Source organism: Typopeltis vanoorti, chromosome 3 (assembly GCF_054136105.1).
Source record: "Typopeltis vanoorti isolate ZY-2024b chromosome 3, IOZ_Tvanoo_1.0, whole genome shotgun sequence".
In the NCBI taxonomy this organism is placed as follows: Eukaryota; Metazoa; Arthropoda; class Arachnida; order Uropygi; family Thelyphonidae; genus Typopeltis; species Typopeltis vanoorti.
In genome coordinates this window covers 50,409,905-50,415,904 of record NC_143551.1, presented here as the reverse complement: position 1 = coordinate 50,415,904, position 6,000 = coordinate 50,409,905, and the positions used below count along the sequence as shown (strand labels likewise).

The 6,000-nt window shown below is 34.7% G+C and overlaps 1 protein-coding gene across 1 annotated transcript in view; it reads left to right on the top strand.

Annotated features, from left to right (window-relative positions):
- The first annotated feature begins 360 nt into the window (after positions 1-360).
- The window catches only part of LOC150108117 (uncharacterized), a 246,960-nt gene continuing 241,320 nt past the window's right edge, over positions 361-6,000 (top strand). The window contains exon 1 of the mRNA XM_090390602.1: positions 361-513. The gene's annotated coding sequence lies outside the window, so the exon portion shown is untranslated. The remainder of the gene's footprint in view (positions 514-6,000) is intronic.

Below are 6,000 nucleotides of genomic sequence, written 5' to 3'. Positions count from 1 at the left end.
TCCTTGGAGGTGTCAGGAATAATAATAATAACAATAATAACTCTGTTATCGCTTTATTGTAAATTACTAAGACGAGATCTTCCCTTTACAAAACAGTGTTGATCTCCACAGAGTATCATATTAATATACAGCCATTCCTGAATTCTGCCATTGGCCCATTATTGATGCCCTCTTTGATTTTAATTTCATATCATTAGCATCATACAGCTAACATGGGTCATGTATTCCAAACTGGTTAAAACATTGAAAGAAGCCTGTTAGCACGACCCCATGTAGCTGTATTAGGAAGCACAATCATGTGACATTGGTGCAACTACATTAAGCTGTAATCCAAGAAATTGTTTAATGGGTGATTGTCAATAGTGAGGTGCTTGGATCGTTTATATATTGGTTAACTGTATTCATTTCATAATATCTAAAAGGCGCAGTTGTATATTTCGAGATGCGCTATGCCTAGAATGATGAATATTGATAAAGAAGCATCGCATTTGGTGATAAGCAGTGTCAAGTATAGTAAGTTTCAAATGACATCCCTATTCATTTTTATTTATTTATTTTTTAATTGAAGCAAATTGCGCGAACAATTTGCCTTTCAATTAATATAGTTTTATTTTTGTGAAAAACTGGAGTGTAATTAACAAAGCATTTTCTTCAAAATTTCATTATTAACCAGAATAATTCATCCCTCTTATTGTATATAATTGATAGGCGATTATGTTTTTGTGGGTTTTTTTCATTGATATGTGCTATTTATATTTATTTCAATATCGTGTTTAGATTATATAAAAAACAAAAACTGTACAATAATTCAGGAAGAATTTACCCTACTCGAAACTCGGTTTCAGTTTTCGTAGTTTTTCAGGGAATGAATGATTCTGTGAAAAACAACCCCCTCCCCCACACACTCCCTCCTTGCTCAGACGTGTGTATCCATCTCTCCTGATAGGAGCAGAAAGAGACTTTCAGATTCGGATGGATTTCCTGTGCTTTGTGTGTAATGAAAAACTTAATTTGCTATTGCACCACGTTAGATACAACAAAAGTCCAGTGTCATACTTAAACTTTTCCTGCTACTTCCTGAAATATGCATATATATATATAGACTGTGATCTTTCAAATTTGTAACATATTAAAACTATTTAAATAATTCATCAAAAAACCCATAATCATTCTGGCGTGAATTTCCCAAATTTAAATTTAAAAAAAAAAAAGGTAATTTTATAAGATTTGTTCACCTACCCATTAAATAGTTTAGAACTTGTCAAATCTTTATTAATTTAGTTTGCGTGAATTTAAGGATTGACATTTCAGGTATTCCCCATATTTTTAAATAACATATCTCAATAAGTTTACAGAAGCTCCATAAAATGATCACCTGTGCATTTTAAAGTTAAAAAGATATTTTAGAAAGTTATTTTTTATTAATCAAAAATATTTTGTTTCCATTCTGCAGCTACTTGCCATTGGCAAGCATTCCAGTAGACAATACAGCTACTTGAGCTCCTTTCCAGAATATTCCCTCCAGTCATTTGCAAGCTATTTAAGCAAACTAAAGATTATAGCCAACTATTTTTGTTTGTTTGATTCCTCTTATTACCAAGAGTCATTTTTATAGTCTTAGAATTGATCTCTCCGTATGTGATCATTGATTTTGGTCATCTGTTCTATCCATGCCAACAGCCTGTTTTGCATACTTCTTCATTCCAGTTTGTTTAATCAAAATGATGGTATATGTACCACTGGCCAGCCTGGTTGGCTGAGTGGTTAGCATATCTGTTCTCCAGCCAAAAGGCTGCGGGTTCGAATCCCGGCATGGGCATAGATTTTTGTGATTGTCTGTGGAAATACTAGTGGTGGTAGATGGCATTGGTGTAGTTGAGGTCAGTTGGTGGATGAGTGGTGGAAACAGAGTTGTAGAGCAGGTTCCCTCCCTCGATGAGTCTTTGGACTCCCTGGAGGTGTTGTATAATAATAATGTAAGTGATGGTGAGAATATTTTCCTTAAAGATGGAAGATCAAACAGAAAATTGTTAAAGTTTTCTGTAAAAACAAAAAAGAAGTTAAAGAAACAGTCCTGGAAAAGAAGAAAGCATACCAAGAGCAAGAGCAAATAAATTTGTAGATGTCCTAAAAGAATACAGAAAAAAAATATATAAGAGAGCTAAACTATGTGTATAAGTAGTTAAACAAAATTCAGTGGAATACTTGAATAAGAATAAAAAAGATAAATATCAGGAGGTTGCAAAATGTTCTAGGGGCCACTGTAAAAAAAACAACTTAGAAATGAAGGAAAAGAGAGTAAAAAAAAAAAAAAATGGAGTGTATAAAAGGAATCAAAGATGATAAAGGTGATGGGAAAACTGAGGTTAAAGATGTTGAAAGTTTATTTTTCACTTGGCCAGACTATAATAAATTTAGTTTAATCCTTTATCCAAGTGTGTGCAAACAAAGTTTGCATCTGAAAGTATCTTCAGGATTGGGGTAAAGTGGTACAACACCGGGTGGCTCCTTGCAAAGGTGGAGCAAGCCACCAACACTCCTATCTCAGTATCTCCCATAATACAAAACACATCTCCTTGCAAATATGTATAATGTTATGCATTAAGGGAAGGGCCACTACCCAGACTAGTTTTGACCTTTATTGAGTTCTCTTCAGTGGCAGCCAGGCCTAAATGGAGATACCAGGCAGAAGCATTAGCAAGGTCATCTCCTCCTATAGGAGCTGCCAAATGGTGTGCCACCTTTTTATTAAATTACTCTGGATTTAGAGAAAGATGTTGTCCTGGCCTGGCTCCCACTGAAGAGACCTCAATAAAGGTCGAAACTAGTCTGGGTAGTGGCCCTTCCCTTAATACATAACATTATACATATCCGCAAGGGGATGTGTTTTGCATTATGGGAGATACTGAGATAGGAGTGTTGGTAGTTTGCTCCACCTTTGCAAGGAGTCGCCCGGTGTTGTACTACTTTACCCCAGTCCTGAATATACTTTCAGGTGCAAACTTTGTTTGCACACACTTGGATAAAGGATTAAAGTAAATTTATTATGAGGTTAAAGATATTTTAGATGTCTGGAGTAATAAGAGCAAGTTTGAAAGATTGTTGAATAAAATCACTAGCAACAGAAAATATTCAAGAGGAAAACAGGATCAGTATTTGAAAAGGTAGGTAGAAAAAGTTATAAAATGCATGAAATGTGGAAAGGGCAACTGGATAGATATTCAGTCAGAAATGCTCAACTATGGCGGTATAAAAGTTTTTGCATTGTCAACACTCTATTATTCAGAAGGCCTGGTCAAATGGTCTAATTACAGATTATTGGAGTAGAGCTCTTATAGTGTTCAACTATAAGAAGAGGAATAAAACTGAATGTGAAAATTACAAAGAAATTTCTCTACTAAGTGTTCTTCCAGGCGAGATGTATGTAAGAATATCTGAGAAGAGAGTAATAAAAATTGTGGAAAAGAAACTTGGAGAAAAAAATGCAATGTTCAGGCCAAATAGAGGTTGTCAGATCAGATTTTCATTTTGATAGTTGAGAAATCATAGAAATATAACCAGGATCTCTATTTATGTTATGTAAATCTGGAAAAAAAAGCATATGACAGGGTGTCCAGAGAAAAGTTTTTCAAAATGCTAGTTATATAGGGTAAATGGAATGTTATACAGAGTAACACAGTAGTCTATATTTAAGTTGTAAGTCAGCAGTCAGAATTAAAGGAAATATAGGAAGATTGTTTGATGTAAAATCATGTGTAAGGCAAGGTGTACATTATCTCCATTCTTATTCATCATTTATGGATCGCATTATGAAAGTGACATTAAGTTAAGCCTGATATTAGAATTGGTGATAGTTTGCTTTATGTAGATGATGTTGTGCTCCTAAACAAATCCAGAACAAGTGTCCAGCATTCTCTAACTAAATTCAGCAGTTTTAATTATCAATAAAAAAACCAAAAGTATGAATATAGACAGGAACATGGGGAAACTTCAACTGTATTTTCAATGGAGAACTTATAGAACAAGTAAAATATTTCAGCTATTTAGGGATAATTTTTAGTAACAGAATGAACAAATCTGGTATGGTGGGAAGCCAATTGAATACATTAATATGAACCGAGAGAGAAATTAGCCAAAACACAGAAATAGTATATACAATGACAGTCTTCAAACCAGTTTTATGTTATGGATATGAGAGTTGGGTTATAAATAAAGCACTTGATCAAAGATTAGAGACCATACAGTGGATATAACAGTTCTATGAAAAATTAGGGGAGTGAACAGATGGCAACAATGGCAGAATCATATTAAAAATGAAGATATTGGGAAGGAAATTGACATTGCTATCCTTCAACCTTCAAGAATATGTGTGTGTGACTAATCTAAGGTAGTATGGTCACTTAAACAGAATGTGACAGGAAAGGTTAGTAAAACAGATGTTTGATGCTAAGACAGCAGGAAAAAAAGACCCAAAGGACAACCAAGATTAGGTGGATAGATTCAGTCAGAAGTAAGTACCCTAGAAGGCTGAAATGTTAAGGTATGCCAAGGAAAATAGGTATTGGAGGAAAATTGCTGGTAGGCGATTAGTAATATAAATTTAATTGTGTAGTACTGTCATAGTATTCTGTAAACTCCTTGAGGGTATATATGAGAAAATGATGATGATTTACTTAAAAGAGATAGCTTTCAAAAAGGATATTCCAATATATAAAAGGGTATTAATTTGTGTGTGTGTGTGTGTGTTATTTTTGCACATAAGAGGTCACAAAGCAATTGTTGACAAATACTTGAGGACAAAGAAAGAATTTGTTAGTGAATTTAAAACAAAAAAAACGAGGTGTTTGGGGGTTGTGAGAAACACTATGGAGAGGGTTCCTCCAAGAACAGAGGTTAGTGAAATAAAGGATGATAAGCCAGTTCAGTTTGTTTGGAGCCAATTGTTGTGGATGTTGACCCATGGCTACTCATGTGTATATGTGATTAGAGGAAAGCAGAGGAATGGTTATGGCTGGTTCAGTGGTGTAATGCCCATGAAAGTACCTATAAAAAAATAATAGAAAAAAAGCATAATGCTGAAACAGAATATCTATGAGAAAGTAACTGGAGGAAAAATCTGAGAGAGAGAGAGAGAGGAAGAACACTTAGTAAACTAACTGTTTTCTTCTTCTTCTATGTACAATCTAGAATTCTTTAGGGAGGTTTTATGTGTACCAACCCCAAATGTGAGAACAGTTCTCACATTTGGGTTTATAAGATGTTAGAGGTTTGCAGGGGAGAAGCAGTGTTTTGAATGGAAAGGAATAGGGTGAAAGAAGTGAAAGTCAACCCAAGAAGAGAAAAACTGATCTGAACAGAAATCAGAATGCTATCAAACATGTATTCTCCAGTGTATTCTTCCATATAATAAGACAGGACTGCATTTTGATAACATTGAAATTTAGTAACTTATCTTTTCTCCCCCCCCCCCTCAGGAATGGCTAGATTAATATTTAAGAAATTATGGAAGATCTTAAAGTTTGAATTATTTAAATATCACGAGATTTTGTAAATGAAGAAGAGGATTGGCAAGCACTTATCATCAAAATGATGGGTAGGATTTAAATATATATATAGAGAGAAGGTCATTGATGTATTGGAGTAAGAGCACAGATGAGGGTACGGAACCCTGGGGTAGTCCAGCATTGATAAAGAAATTGAGTGAGGTCTACCATGACTGTGTCCACACACCCACACACAATGAAAAAGAGAGGAAACTGCAATATAATTGAAAGGGTATGAGGAAAGATGATAAAATGGTAGCTTGGTAAGAAGACCTCAATGCCAGATATGATCATATGCCATGGAAATATTAAGAGCGGTCACGTGAGTTTTTTCTATATCTTTCCATGCCTTGTGCACAAAGGTAGGTAAGGTTAGTGAGGAGGTCGAGTGTAGAACGAGAATGATGGAATCTGTGTTGCAGTCACTGATTGACTGATGGACCTCTAGGTAGTGAAA